Source organism: Protopterus annectens, chromosome 8.part0 (genome assembly GCF_019279795.1).
Source record: "Protopterus annectens isolate FY-2018-M chromosome 8.part0, PAN1.0, whole genome shotgun sequence".
Taxonomy (NCBI): domain Eukaryota; kingdom Metazoa; phylum Chordata; order Ceratodontiformes; family Protopteridae; genus Protopterus; species Protopterus annectens.
In genome coordinates, this window is record NC_056741.1 from 219,191,925 (window position 1) to 219,208,507 (window position 16,583).

The 16,583-nt window shown below is 39.3% G+C and overlaps 1 protein-coding gene across 1 annotated transcript in view; it reads right to left on the minus strand.

The window, feature by feature from the left end:
* Window positions 1-16,583, minus strand: part of LOC122808708 (hepatic lectin-like) — a 634,431-nt gene that overhangs the window by 251,604 nt on the left and 366,244 nt on the right. The window lies entirely within an intron of this gene.

Here is a 16,583-nt window from a genome sequence, read left to right on the forward strand (position 1 = left end):
CACAATCTGTTGTGTACATTATACACTTTCAGTGACAAACACACATGTTTTGTGAACAGCATGGATGCAAGTCTTAATGCAAGTGTACTCATATTGTGATGAATTGATGTCCACAGTAAGACATGTATAAGACAATCTCAATTGCCTATTGTCAGTATAAAGGTGGAACTAATATAGCAATGCAGTTGTGCTATTCGTTTATGCAGTGCACTTGATATTAAGATAAATTAGTGACATATCCCATTTTCAAGTGCATTGGGGCAGGGCACACATGAGTTGTGATCAAATATGTGTTCATTCAATAAGTCTATTACCTTTGGTTGTGTTTTTAAATGGCTTTTGATGTGATGAAGATAAGTGGGCAATAAGCAAAGCAACACATGCCAAGCTCCTCTATCCATAGCGCACCACTGAGAAACTAGTTTGTGTGATCGAAGGCAAAGTGGTTGCACATATCAGATTCACATTTAATGACTACTACTTGAACTTGAGAATAAGTTATGCATATATGCTATGGCTAAAATAGTTGACAGATACTTTTGAGTTCATACTGTAGTTTATATTAGAAATGCTATGGCATAACTTTTAGGACATTAAAATTGTTGCTTTTACCTTTCCTATTTGCACAGAATTAAGCGACAAGCAAACACAGTTTGCTGTTTAAATGGGAAAATAGTCATATTTCTATTAGTTTGCCTTCCTTCTCACTAACATGTTAAGCAGAGAGACTTGGCCATCAGCATTCTGAACAGTGCTGAGTGTAAAAAATACACCTGCTGCCCAGCTTTCCCTGTGGCAGAAGGTGTGAGAGCAATGAGCTCATGTTCAGGGAATTATAAGACAGGGTTCAAATCCACTTCATTTTATTCTTTCATAGATGAGGTCAGGATGGCATTACACAAGTACCCTTGAAACTACTGTAACAAAAAAAAAAAAAGAATTGACTGATTTATGTCAACACTCCATGTAGAAATTTGTATTTTGTTACATTCAGCAGTCTAAGTAACTGCCACAGTAATAATGTCTTTACTCTAGTATACCTCTGTGTAGCTTTAGCACATTGAGTTTAAAAAGTATTGCACAGAGATAACTGGGCTACTGCAGACAATGGCAAAAACTCAGTTTTTGCTATAGGACATGAAGAGCCATTCACCTTGTTTGGCATTAGTGTGCAATGCCAAACTCTGTGCAAATGTAGAGGACAAATAGTGAAGGCTTCATTAGGGGCATTTCTGCCATGTGTGTGGTGTGTGATTCTATCTTTTGACCAGACAAAAGATATGAAAATTGTGTAGAATTGAAAGTGGTGAAATGGGGGAAGCAGAGGGAAGAATAATGGGGAAGCAATATAAGAATTTTCTGGAGGGAATTAGGAAAAAAAAACTATCCACTTCTTCAACAGTGTAATATGAATATGCATGGAAAAGGGTCTATATTAATTCATCGAAAGACGTATTCTACGAATATGGCTTCATTGATCACCAGCCACTGAAATTCACTTTAGCAAACTATGGAATTTTTTCCATAGTTCGGAAACACTTGGCCATCACCTCAACTTTTCCCTTGTTGCCACTGTAGTGAGCTCTTGCAGTTGGTATATATAGTTAAGGGGATGTATGGGGTGCAGCCCCCTACTTGGGTGGATTTGATTTAGCACTTTATGTGATCTGGATGCTTTATAGGCAAGTGTTTCTGAACAGTGGGAAAAATTACGCCATTCACTGATGTGAATTTTAGCGGCTGGTGATTGATGAAGGCATATTCGTGGAATACTTCTTTCAATTAATTAATATAGATCCATAGAAAATGGTATGAATTTAGAGTGTCATCACAGCACAGATGGTTGACAACAACCCAATCATGTTATATAGCCAATTGGATCAAATCAAGTGTGTCGAGAAGACACATGGGCAAAGTGGAGATTTATGTATGGGACAAATTTCTTTGTGCAACAGGTGCCAATCTTTTTTTTTTGTTTTTATTTCAAAAAGAGAGGAATGTTGGGGATGGGGATGTAGGAATGCCAAGGTCAGGTAGGAAGGGTAGGTGAGGAAGCAGGTGCAGACAAACAGGACAGACAAGTCAGAAACAGGGATATTAAGGGGCACAAAATATTGGTTGACACCATGATTGGTCAAAGGAGAGAATATCAGAGGCACATGCCCATCAAGCATGGAGACAGTGAGAATCTAGTCCTCACCCTCAGAACTGTTATCACTGTCCCCTTCCTTGGCTTTCTGTTGGATTGGAATTTTTTTTTCTGCATTCACATAAGCAACTTTTCCAGATGGCTGAGGTGTGCACTAATGGTGCTTCTAACATCTCATGCACCATGGCTGGTAGCTCCTGCTGAGTGACATAATCCCCACCAACATGAATACTTCCAGAAGGCACAAATAAATGCACCAGCTGCCAGGGCAATGCTATCTGACATTGAAGTCCCAGGTCATGTAGGGGCTGCAGAGGCAGTGCTCCCAGGTTGGATCCCAGATGTGTTGGATGAAGGTGGAGTAGCTGTTGAAGGGATGGCAGGCTGAGCGACAGTGGTTGCCCTACCTCCCTGTGCTGTAAATCACATTTTTTTTTTGGCAGAAAATTATGACATCAGAACAGTGTGATCATGCATATAACACTAAAAAAAAACAGTTTGAGGGGGATGGGGTGACAGAAAAAAACAGAAAACTACAAATATTACATGTCACATACAAGAATTTAGTACAATAGAAATATATTGTTACTTTTATGTTACACACAAAATAGTAAAAACAATTGAAAAACAAAGTGAGCAGGCAGGCAACAGTCCTGGAAATATTTAATGACACTGAGCACACAAATGAAACAATAGAATAGCCAAATAAAATAAGCATTTTTATCCACTTGAATAATAGACTTCTTCAGGCATTGGACCTCAGGCATATGATCAACTATAAATGCTCTGCAGGTCACATGATGTGACAGAAGTTTAAAAATTAAAATCACAACACTTATAATAATTTATGCACATAGTCAAGGCTATGTGATCACTTAAAATGTATACAAATTTGTATACATTGTGAAGAAAACTATGAAGAAAATTATACGAAAAACATTAAAGTACACACAAACAAACTTTGATAAAAATACATTGTGCTCTGATCATTTCTCATATGCCTTCAGTTTTAATAAACTATTGATACTGATAACTTCATTCAGGCCAGGTTGAACCGAGGCATACAAAAGAATCTGACACTATAACTCCCTTTTCTCCAAAATGATAGACCATGGACCACCTTGAGGATAATGTTCAACTTGTTCCAAAATAGAGAATCCAAAATTATGATATATTTTTCAAAATTTTTATACAATGCATTAATGAACTTTTTCTTTATTATTTCATAGCAATGCCTGTAAATGCACTATTTTAATTTGTGATACACATTGCCCACATAAAATGAAGGGCATTGTTTGCACAGGGCAATATAAACTATGCACTGTGTATGACAATTATAATGCCCTGTAAATCTGAAAATCCTATTATTCACCCTGATTTTGTTTCCTTGCCAGATCATGTGGCCTGCATATATTTAACACACTTCACCATTTTACCTAAGATGTCATCATTAATACTGGACATACTTTCAAAATAGTTTTCGGATGATCTCTTGTGCTTATAAATTATTTTAGGACATGCTCCAAGTTTTTCATAAACGTCCTCATTGTGAAAGACTAATTCCCAGTTCTTAAATATGATAGCAGCTATCTGCACGCTATCCACATCACATGTGGTTACAAAAGAATGTCCAGGAATTGTTGTAATGTCTGTATGGGTTGAGGGCTGAGGAAAATCAAGGGAATCGGATGAAGCAGTAGGTAATCCCTCATTAGCCCTAGAAATGATACGGCCAGATGCCTGCCGTGTTGGTACCAACAATGGAACATAAAACTTAGAATTCCTCTTATTTGTGATCTCCTCCATAATAAATGAATCCATAGCTATGGGATATCCTCTACTGAGGAACATATCCTTCAATTTGTGGCATTTCTCTATAAAGTCTTCCCATTTGGAAACCATCATTGCCGCCCTTACCATCAGTCTTTGACAACTACTCACTTCTGGTGATAAGGGTGGCTACGACTAAAATGTAGAAATCATTTGGAATAGGATGGTGTCCTGTAGATCTTAGATGAGATGGCTTGTTCTGAGGAATGCATAGTTAGCAAAACATCCAAGTAATTGATGGATTCATATCCAGTAGTATAAGTAAATATCAAGAAGGATGTTGTACCATTAATATAACAAATAAATTCCTCAATGAGCTCAATTGGGCCCACCCATGCCACAATACAAGTCATTCAAATACCATGTATACAACAGGATATACTGGCAAAAAGAGCTGTTAAATAGAAATTTACTTTCCCAAGCCGTCATGACAATGTTGGGAAAAAGAAGACCATAAGCAGCACCCATGCCAATACCTGAGTTCTGTTTAAAATACTGGCCCTGAAAGTGAATATAATTATTGTCCAATACAAGATCCATAAGAGTAGTCAGAGTATTGACTAGACTTTGGCTGAGATCTAAATGAAATGACAGATATTCCTTGAATGACTCTTGCCCTGTGTTGTGTGGCATACAACTGAACAAGTTTATAGGTAAGTACTAGGCTATCTGCCCAAGGGCATTTATAAGCCTAGCCAGAGTGTGTTGGCATTTGCTACCCCCTTAGATTAGTTCCCTGTGCATCTGACCAGCAGAGCCATTAGTTCCCTGCACATCTGTCCAGCAGAGCCACTGCAGTGATCCCTGGGGTAAATTTTCTGTTTCCCATCCACCCGTCAAGGTTTCTCTTGAAGAGTGCTAGTGAGGGGCTCTGCCTGATGTATATTGGAACCTTGTTCAAAAGCATGGGGAGTCTCTGGGTCAGAAATCTATCCCTCCAGCACATCCTATTTATCATTGTGGTAAGCTTTCACATCTTTAGTTATAAACACTGGGTTAAGTGCCAAATCAAAATCCTTACATTTTATTAAAAGGTCCCATGAATTCTTGCAAAGATAAGGGATAGCCAATACATATTTTTGAGAAGGCAGTCTATTGCCCTGACTATACAATTGATTCTAGGTCTGACAGCATCAACAATGGGTCTGAGAGGAGGGTCAGATAAATTCTGATGAATTTTCAGCACACTGTATATCTTTGCTATCCTTGGAGTTTCAGTGTGCATAGATTTATAGTGATCAGGTGTTATCTGCCCCTGCATGAGCATATCATACAAAACAACATCAATTTTATGATATACTATACTGATTTCATTGATGGAGGCTTCCACATATGAGCCATCATATAATACATTCAGTAACCATTGTTTATAATCTAATTGATCTATGATGATCAGGCCTCGCCCTTTCGTCAGGTTGCATTAGCATCAGGTTGGAAATAGTCAACAGCTTATTCAATAATGACCGGTGATTACTATCCAAGTTACATAATATTGTATGTCATTATGATGTTTTAAAAGATATCATACATCAGGTTCACAAATCCTCTCAAATATATCTAATATAGGATGCAACTCAGGATTCATAATACTTGGAAAGCCAGAAAGTTCTCTTGGGACTGGATCAGAGTACGTTTGTTAAACAATAAACTTACATTGAGATTACGTGTAAACAATTTCAATTGAGTAACAACCTTAGTGATATCAGTACACTTACTGGGGACAAAAGAATGACCCCTACTAAATAAATCAGTGTGTTATCTAGTAAAGTCAAAGCACTGTAATTATAGATGTCTGAGTCAGGCTGAGCCACAGTGGTTGTCCTACCTCCCTGTGCTGTAAATCATTTGTTTGTTGTTGGCAGAACATTATGACATCAGAACCGTCTGATCATTCATATAAAAAATAAAAAAAGAGAGGGGGTGGGGGGTGGAGTGCGAAAAAAACAGATAATTAGAACCATTATATGTCACCTACAAGAATTTACTACAATAGACATATAATGTTACGTTTATGTTAGCTATAGTTTTTCAAAATGAAAAATAGAATGGAGAATTGTACCAAATAATCCTTGCAATTTGCATATATTGAATATATGTTATTAAAGATAATACAGATTAAGTTAACAACATGGCATTTATGCCAATTTTGATGATTTTGTATTATCATGTATTTGTTACTTGTAGGATTTGAACCCACCAAACCTGAATAAAGCATTACACTTGGATCCTACTATTACTTTCAGCTACAGACTAAGCAAGCATGCTTGCTTTTACAGTTAAGATATGCCTACTTAATTTGTTAGTAATGTATGGAAGAGCAATAGTTTTAATAAAATAATGTTAATTTGTGCTGCATATATACCCCTTGCTTCTTTGAGTCTTTCTAGGCATTCAGCATTCAGCATGCACCTCCCTGTTGGCTGAAATCTCCTGGGTAGCTGAAAAATAAAGAAGGAGAGAAAAAGAGAAGAGTGTTATGCATAATATTACTGGCTGTCTCCAGTTTTCTGCAGCATTTAAAGCATCTTTATCTGTATACTTACATAACTGTGGGATGTCAGCAGCCCTAAACTCATCCAGCCACTGGTTGAGTTGTGCTTGCATGCACCATTTCAGGTCATTGTAATGATGCCTTTATTACTCCCCAGTGCATGGAATGCCAGTCACACTAGACTGTTCTAAGTCTCAGATTTATATTGAGACTTGGTATAGTTCCCTGCAGCAGCATATGGCTGTGGTGCTTTATGAGGAGTGCAATGAATATTGTTGACTCCTTTACACCCATCTTTGAGCCCTAAATTGGACACTTTCCTTCCTAGTTCCTGCCATGTCTGCATAGGTATTCCAATAGTTACAGTGTTTTCCTGCCAATTCATAACATTACATTTTACACCCACTCTGCAAACCAGCACAAGCATGTCAACTGTATTTGCATGATGGTGTGTGCATTGCAGCACTGCCAAACAGAGAGGAAGGTAGTTTATGAAATAGGAAGGGAAATATGACGTTTTGTGTTAATTTAAGCCTTGTCTGCTGCTATACCTGTTAAATGACTTGAGTTTTAAGACATGAACTGGGGGTATTAATTTTGTCACTTGACACATTTTGTGGGGCCTTACACACTGAAAAAAGTAATTTGTACAATATAGGATTCAAACCTATATAAAATAGAGAACACATTCTTCCACATGAGTATTTTTTTCCTTTCTGCCACAGAAGAAGTGTTTGTCAGACATGGTCATTAAGTGAGTGAGGGGTGCTATACTTCAGTTAACCATGTATGTGTGTGACCTGACAAGGTCCTGGTTTATTATGCATTCTCGTGTGTGATGCAGGAGTAATATGTCACAATATACTTGAAATGCATATACTTGTGTTAATTTTGGACTAGATTTCTGAGTTCTGGGCCAGACCACACAATATATTCTGTTTTACAGCTATAATTGTATTATGTGAGTTGTGTTGACGACTATCAGCAAATCATGAAGTCCATCCAAGGGCAGAAAAAAAATTTTAATTGCAGAAACATAATTATCAGGCTATCCTAGTTACACATACAATTTATATAATATCATCTGCTATGCATAGTTATTGCTATGTATAATTATCATTATTTTGTTAATTTTTATATAAATTGCAGTGGAGCAACATTAATAAAATTTGGAGTGTGCTGTATTAGAACTCTGGCTCACCTTTGTTGTAGCCATGAATTTACACTTGGTGTCACAGGAAGAGCTAGGCAGCAGGTGCATTTTTTACACTTATTACTGTCCAGTGTGTGTGCTGCGGTAGCGTTGTCGCCTCACAGTAAGACATTGTCCTGTTCAATTCTCAGCTACAGCGTCTTCTGTGTGGAGACATGCGTGAATGGGCGTACCTTCGTTGAAGGTTGTGCATCAGAGCTGGAAACTCGTCACGTAAAAATCTACTGCCAATCATTAGAGGACTGGAGTTCCACTGTGGTGACCCCTAACCGGGAAAAGCCGAAAGACACAACAACAACAACTGTCCAGTCTGCTGACTGAAATGTAATGCCACTTAGCATGTTTGCCCAGAGGAAGGTGACTCAAGTAACAATGCATTTGTTTACAAGTAACATGTATCTTTTTTGTCTGCAGGTGTTGTGTATCTGCAGGTATTGTGTATGAATGCTGCATGGAGGAAGGTGAAACAAGTAATAATGCATCTTTTTTGTAAGTTACAATGTATCTTTTTTTGTCTGCCGCTATAAGCCGTGTTTGCGCACAGGTTAGCAATGCACAAACAAAACAGGCAAAGGCCAAAATACATTATTCTTGTAAAAAATTATCAATAAAAAAAAACAGTGGGACTTGATCCATGGTTTACCTATCCTATGTGCTGTGTGCCTCAATGTCATTACAAGGTGTGCTACACATACAGAGTTGATTCCCAGGTCTAATTTATGCTGTCCTTATCATACAAGCTGCTGAGCACTGCACAATGACACTAAGCAGGATTGCCCTTCTTAAGGCAACTTCCATTTAATTTAAAATATTTATACATTTCACCATGTTTGCACTAAGCCATGCGCCATGTAGATATTAATATTAAGAAAAAAATTAACATGTTAAGAAATTTTTGCACAGTTCTGGATTTGAACTATCTTACTAATGAAAGTACAAAACACAATGGGAGTGTATTATCTCTCTTTGCCACAAAAACAACTTTGCAACTGGAAAGCAAATAATGTGCATGCAAGCAATTCCCATTTCCTCCACAGCAATAACAAGGCATACATTTTTACAGTCTCATTTATTTGTATATGTGGCTTACATATTTAGTGCAATGACTGATCACACAACCATTTATGAATATTTTTGCACCGACGCAGCTCTGTCTTCTCTTTATATTGTGTTCATTCTTCTCGTATCTGTGCTGTACTCTTAGACATAGTACATTTTGTATCCTTCTCTTGTAACTGCATTATTAAAAAGTACTTGATAAGTGTAAAATATTTATCAATTCATGCACATGATAAATGTATGCTATTTAGGTTCATAGGTGTGTACTAGGCTAATGGCCCTGGAGCCTTTACAAATCTAGCCCATAGAAGTGCCCTGGGACTGTGCCGCCCGATGTTAGTGCCCAGTGCCTCTATCAAGTAGAGCCACTGCAGTGATCCCCAGGGTGAACTTTTTATTACCCATCCACTCATCAAGATTTCTCTTGAAGAGGGTCAGTGAGGTGCTCTGTTTGACATGTATGGGAAGTCTATTCCAGAGCATGGGCAGTCTCTGGGTGAGGAACCTGTCCCTCCAGCATGTTCTGTTGATTGTGGTAACGAGGTTGAGGTCTCTGGAGCATGTGGTGCAGAGGGATTGGTATTTCTTTAGATGTAGCATTTCTAACAGAGCTGGGTCAGACATGGCTTTGTAAGTCAAGCAGAGATCACCTCTAAGTAGGCGATATGAAACAGAGAATAGCCTTTTGAGTCTGTCTGTGTAGGCATGTGTTTAATGCCTAAGATGCTCTTTGTGAGGTACTTCTGTGGCCTCTCCATCTGTTGTCAGTGTCTAGTGAGGTACATGCCAAATGGGGCATTATACTCGATGATTGGTCTAATGATGGAGGAGCAGAGAGAGATGATGACCTCTTTCTTCCTGGATACAAAATCCTTGGTAATGAGATGTGCCACATAGAAGGACTTTCTGACCACAGTGGCAATGCAGTGGTCGAAGGAGACGTTGCTGTCAACCTGTGTCCCCAGATCTCTTATAACGCCTTCAGTGTTCAGTGGGCTACCATCGATGTGGTAATTAGTGGGAACTGAGTTTTTACCCAAGGGGATGATGACACAATTTTTGGGGTTAAGCTTAAGCCATGGTTTTGACACCAGTCATTGGTCGCAGTGAGGCCTTTCTGTAGGATGTCTGTATTACTTGGGGAGTTAATAATGGCTCCCAGCTTGCAGTCATCTGAGAACTTGGTCAGCCAGATGCCCTTTGTGTTGGCCTGGACTTCTGAGAAGTAGATGCTGAACAGGAGATGACCCACGACCAATCCCTGTGGGACTCCATTCATGACTGGTCAGCAGTCTGACTTAGAGTCCGCTACTTTCACACTGTGTGTTCTATCTGTGAGCCACTTTGCAACTCACCTAGTGATATAAGGGTTGATGCCTAGTTTGGTGAGTTTATCAATAATTTCTGAGTGAGGAATGGTATCAAAGACCTTGGCCAGATCGAGGTAGGCTGTATGCACCTTCATACACAGCCCTGGTGACTGACTCAAAGAAGTCAACCAGGTTGAGCAGGCATGATCTCCCTTTCACAAAGCCAAATTGCATGGGGGTCTAGAGTTTGGAGATTTCCTATATCTTTGTTAATCAGGTCCATGATGATGCACTCCATAGCTTTACATATTAGACTCAGCTAATGGGGCAATAATTCACAGGGTCTGTAGTCTCTCCCCCTTTATGGAGATGGATGACTGTAGCAGTGCACCATTCAGTAGGGGCAAAGCCTGCGGTGAGGCTGTGACTCAACAGGACACACAGATGTGGTGTCAATTTTCTTTGTAGCTCATGTTGAACACAGCCAGGGATATTATTGGGTCCCACGGCAGCTATATTCTTGGCCTTGGACAATGCAGCTTTAACCTGTGCTGCAGTAATGCTGGGTGCCTGGAATTCTTCCGGTATTTTGATTGGTCCTTTGTGGGGGCGGGGTTAAGTTGGCACTGAATCTGTCAGCCAGTATGTTGGCAATATCTGTTGGATCAGTATAGGAGGTACCATTGTACAATAACTCAAAGCACATCTGGGTACTGCCGTGGAGGTTCTTGATATAACTATAGAAGGCTTTGTGATTGTGTTTAGTGTTTGCCATAATTCTGCCTTCATAACTGGTTTTGGAGGATTTGTTGAGTGATCTCAACTTTTTGTTGAGGCTAATAAGTGAGCTTTTCCAGTCTTGGGACTTCATCTTTTTCTGCAACAGTTTCTTTCTTCTGTTGTAGAGTTTATTAATGGCAGAAGACCACCAGATTGGCTTCCTTTTTTTTGGAAGAGAGTGTCTTGGTTCTGTTGGGTATGGCTAATTCCATGCATTTATGTACATGTTCGTACGATGCATTGGTGTATGACTCGGCAGATATGCAGCTATTTTCCATTGGCATGGGTGCCGTGAAGTTTGCCACCTCTGTTTTTAGGAGCCTAAAGTCAGCTTTGGAGAAGTTTTTCAAGGTGATTACCTTTGCAGGGGATGTGGATGAGATGTGGATTTTCATGGTGATTAGTTTATGGTCAGATGTGACCAGGGAGGGATTGACTATTGGAGTAGAGCAACAGTTGCCCATGTTAGTAATAACCAGGTCAAGGATGTTGCTTCCTCTAGTGGGGGTCAGAATGAACTGGTCCAGGGCACTGGAACAGATGAATTCCAGGAAGCATTGGGCCAGTGTATTGGTGCTTGAATACTTTTCCCAGCTGATGGAAGGATAGTTGAAGTCTCCTAGTATGAGAGTGTTGGGTTGGACCTTTATAGATTCCAGGATGCTTAGGAACATGGAGTGAGATTCTAGGGACATGGTTGGGGTCTTATAGCAGGCTACAACCTGAATCGCCATCTTACCCAATGTTAGTTGTACCTGAAGTATCTAAGATGCATTATGCTGGGCTACTAGTCTGGAGGTGTGTATATCTTTTATGAATATGGAAACACCACTGTCTTTGGAGCTTTGGTCCATGTTTTGGGGGCGAAAGGTGTGGAGTGTGTTATAGCCTGGTAGCACAAGGGTGCTTTCTGCCACTATAAACCAGGTCTCCATTACAGCACAAATATTGATGGTCTCCATTTTGATGAGTGTTTCGAGCAAGTGCATCTTGAGATTTAGACTTGTAGCACTGAGCAGCATGACCCTCATACTGCATTTATTTATAGCTGTTACAGTTGTAATTTGGTCTTTGGAACACTAACTAAAAAAGACATTATAGGGTTGGCAAGAGCCTTACCTGTACCCGGAAACCCAGGGTGACAGATGCAGTCCATCTCTGGCAAAGCATTGAGGTCTGTCAATCATGTCATCCCAAGCAGACAGATACTGGATCCCCTTAGAATGACATCAGAAGCTTAGCCAGTTGTTGAAGTCAATCATTTTTTGTTTGTACTACGGTATCATTCTGGGTGATGGTAGGATACTGCTCAGGGCTAGGGTCATACTTGCCTGGGCCACATAATCCAAGAGCTCCACCATGCCTCTTTTCATGTAGTCCAGGGAGGTGCATCTCAGGTCAATCTCACCCACATGGACAATGACAGAGTCATACTTGTAATTGTTGTGGAGTGACCTGAGTGCATGTGTTATGTGTCATATTCTGGCACCTGCTAGAGAGCTGACTGTTACCTTCTTCTTTTTCAACCTAGTGAGTGAGACATCTGTGTGCTTCACTATTGAGTCACCTATGATTAGTGTACTGGGCAAGGTGTTTAGCCTTAGGGGCTTAGGTTGAGGGGCACACTGTGGAGGTGAGCTATGTGTCCTGTGTGTTTGTGCTGTGTTGTGGTCGTCAAGTGCGTTTCTGTTTTGGAGGTCTCTACTGTTTGGGTAAATTTTATTTAAATGTTTTCTAAAGTTACTTCTACACTTTGCAAATGTATCTTGAGTGACACACCCAATGCAGGTAAGGTAGTCAGAATTTCTGTAAAGTCTTCCTTCTCTCTCCCACTAATCATTCACAGTTGCAGGCCACTAGCAGCTAACAGTGTTGTAGAGCCTACACTATGTTTATATCTACTACACAAAGTCAAAAGTTTTCCATGCAGCAGTTCCAATGAGATAACACCTCATTTGAATATTTCACCATGTTCAGATGCCTGAATCAACACCATAAAAAAGTGCAGCGTCATTACTAAATACATCACACTGTGATTTGCATATTGTTTTAGCTTATCAGGTTTAATGAATCCAGCCCATTAATTAATTATATTTGCAATCTGTATTGGACACCAACTTTTTTCCATATTTAAATGAGATCTGTAATATAAAGTATATATTAAAATGAAAACCTATATTGTAGCAATTCTTTCTTTCCACTAAATGGAAAATTAAAATCACTTCCTAATATCTAATAGATATACCAGCAATAGATTTTAGCAATTGTGTTATTACTATTTGTGACAAAGGGAGATACTGCCAGCATAGCTATCTGGAATTTTGTAAATAAGTATATGTCATTTGTGAACATCAGCATTTATTTATTTATTTATTTATTTATTTATTTATTTACTTATTTACTTATTTACTTATTTATTTTAATTATTTATTTTATTTTACATTTGTTTACCGGGATAGTCCAACTGGATACCTGTCCATTTTCACTGGAGGCCCAGGGATAAAAACTCCATACATACATACATACATACAGAAAAACTGTTACATTAAACAAGTTAAGGCACTGTTACAAATACAATACATAGGATAAAAGCCATTCATTCTGTCATATATAAATCTGATTTGTTATAGAGTAACAATTAGGAGGCAATGTAGGGGTCGCCAAAAGACCTCTTTAGCACATGTTTATATTGCCAGAGTTAGTCAGGATTAGAGCAAGGGCATAGCCATTGCCTTTTAAAGTACTGTTTTACATTTTTTTTAATTAGGTTAGAACAGGTTCTGAAGTAAGCTCAGCAGGAAGTGAGTTCCATATTTTGCCGACAGAGTTGGCATATAGAGAGTCTCCAGATGAGTTGTTGCTTTTGAGGGTTTGGACAAGTAATTTGTTGGATGAGCGAAGTGTCTTGAGGTTGCTGTAAGGGGTGATAATTTTTGTAAGCACGGGTGTGTTTTCAGGTTGGTAGAGAATTTTATGTGCTACTATTAACTGATTGTACTGAAGTTGGATAGGCAATTCTAGCCACCCTAGATTCTTTAGGTTCAGACAGTGGTGTGTTCTGTATGCTGCTCCAGTGGCAAATCTAGCAATATGATTAAAGCAGCTAGAGAGTTTATTAAGGTCAGACTTACTCAAGTTCGTGAAGAGAAGGGATGCATAAAGGACGGTGGAAAGTAGATGTGTACGGGCAATTACCGTTCTAGCTAGTGGAGTGAGGAAAGATTTGATCTTGTATAGTGAGCCAAGTTTTTTATTAACTTTTTTAATAGTTTGATTAATATGCATATCAAACTTGAGGTTATTATCAACTCTTACACCTAATAGTTTGGTACAGGGATCTGGGACAATGACAGTGCCATTGTTAGAGTTTATAGTAAAGGTTGGAGCAGAGGCTTTACGAGTGGGTGAGAAAAGTAGTAGTTTCATTTTGCTAGGATTTAATAGGAGACATCTGTTACAGAGCCAATTTTCAACAGTATTAAAAACATTTTGGGATAGAGTTTGCAGACTTAATGGTGAGGTGGCAGAGCAAATCAAAGTGGAGTCATCCACATATTGAATGCAGGTGGCTGTTGGGATGACTGCATACAGGTCATTAATAAAGATAGAAAATAATACGGGTCCTAATATAGAGCCCTGAGGGACCCCAAGGGTGATAGGTAGAAGGGAAGATAGTTTGTTCTGATAGTACAGCCTGTTGTCTACCACTCAGATAAGATTTGAACCATTAGATAGCCCGGGCATCTAAGGGAATAGTTTTAAGTGTGTGTATGAGTAGGTAGTTGAACATGTCAAACGCTTTAGAGAGATCAAGAAAGAGGACAGAAGAAAGCTTATTGTAGTTTCAGTTTTGATTAATAACATTGGAGAAGGAGAGGAGGGCTGTGGTTGTACTGTGAAATGGTTTGAAACCATGCTGTGAGTTAGCCAGGAGATTGTGCTGAATGAGATGGCTCAGGAGTTGTTTATGGATGAACTTCTCCATAATTTTAGCCAGGTGTGACAAAATAGCTTTAAGTCTGTAATTTGACAGTTCAGTGGAACTGTCCCCTTTGTGGAGTGGAATAAGATGGGATGTCTTCCAGATGGAGGGGATAGTGGCTTCTGATATAGTTCTATTGATCAGGATAGAGATCGGGTATGCTCTGGCAACCACAGCTTTTTGTAGATACTCAGCTGTGAGGAGATCCACTGCAAGGGTTGTAGGTTTTCGTTTCTTGATTAGGACACAGATAAGTGATGTGGAAACTGGTTGAAAGTTAAAGGGGAGTTGAGAACTAGGTGCAGCGGTATTAGGACTTGGGCAACTGGGCGATAGTTTGTTAGCTCGTGACTGGATAGTTTCTGTGAAGAAACTATTAAAGGAATTGGCAACATCTTCCGAAGATTTTTGTATGGTAGCCGAGGGGGTAGGAGTTGTGCATTGCCCTGGGTGAATACATTTATTTATGCCTGCCCAAAACTTTTGCGGATTGTTTTGATGCTTCTGTTGTAAATGGCAGTAAAAGTTTTTTTTATGTAGGGTAGTAGATTTTTTTAGTGTTGTTCCTTAGTTGTCTAAATCTAAGTTGATCTAAGGGGGATTTTGTGGTACGCCAAGTGGTCCAAACTTTGTTTCTAAGTAAGATCCTTTGCCTGGTTTCTTTTGAAAGCCATGGAACAACTTTTGCTTTAGTTCTTATAGAACATGCAGGTGCATGGTTATCAAGGATGGCTAGGAATTTGGTGTTGAAATATAATACGGCTTCTTCAAGTGGTAGATGTTTTAGGACTGCCCAATTACATGCTTTGAGTTCATTTGGGAAATTAGCAGGGTTAAAGTTTTTGTTGTTTCTAATTGTTTTGTAAGTAGGTTGGTGGGGGATGTCAGTCTTATGCCTGATTATATAGGTAAGAAAATGGTCACTTATGTCTTCAGGTCGCGTACCGGCCCTATACATGTGGGGATGGCTATTACTGAGTATCCAATCTAGGATACTATCTTTGTTGTTAGGTTTACTGATCCTAGTAGGAGAGCATATGATTTGAGTAAATCCATATAGATTTACATGGATGGTCAGAGATTCTGAGGAACAAATATTCCAGTCGATGTTGAAGACTCCTAGAACAATGGTTTCTTGAGGGTAGTTACTAGACAGCCAAGAGAGGATATCTTCTAAGGTGTTTGCATTATTACCTGGGGGAATGTAGACACAGGCTATGTTAATACTTTTGTTTTCATTAATTTGAAGCTTGGTAATGAGAATTTCAGCATTATCAACACGGGGTGGTTGTATGGAATCAGAGGTCACATCTAGAGTAGTTTTGTATAGTACAGCTATGCTTCCTCACTTCCTAGTGGTACAGTCTAACCTTAATATGTTATAACCTGGGGGTAAAACCTTGTTATCTGCAGTTGATGGTTTTAGCCAGATTTCAGTAAGACAGAGTAGCTAGGTTCATAGGTAGGTACTAGGCTATTTGCCCGAGGGCATTTATAAGCCTAGCCAGAGTGTGTCGGCTTTCACAGCCTCATTGATTAATTAACTGAGCCACTGTCAAGCAGAGCCAATGAAGTGATCCCAGGGGTGTATTTTCTGTTACCCATCCACTCATCAAGGTTTCTCTTGAAGAGTGTTAGTGAGGGTCTCTGCCTAATGTAGTTAGAAATTTTGTTCCAAAGCATGGGGAGTCTCTGAGAGTAATCTATCCCTCCAGCATGTTCTATTTATGGTTGTGGTGAGGTTTAGCTCACTAGAGCAGGTGGCTCGC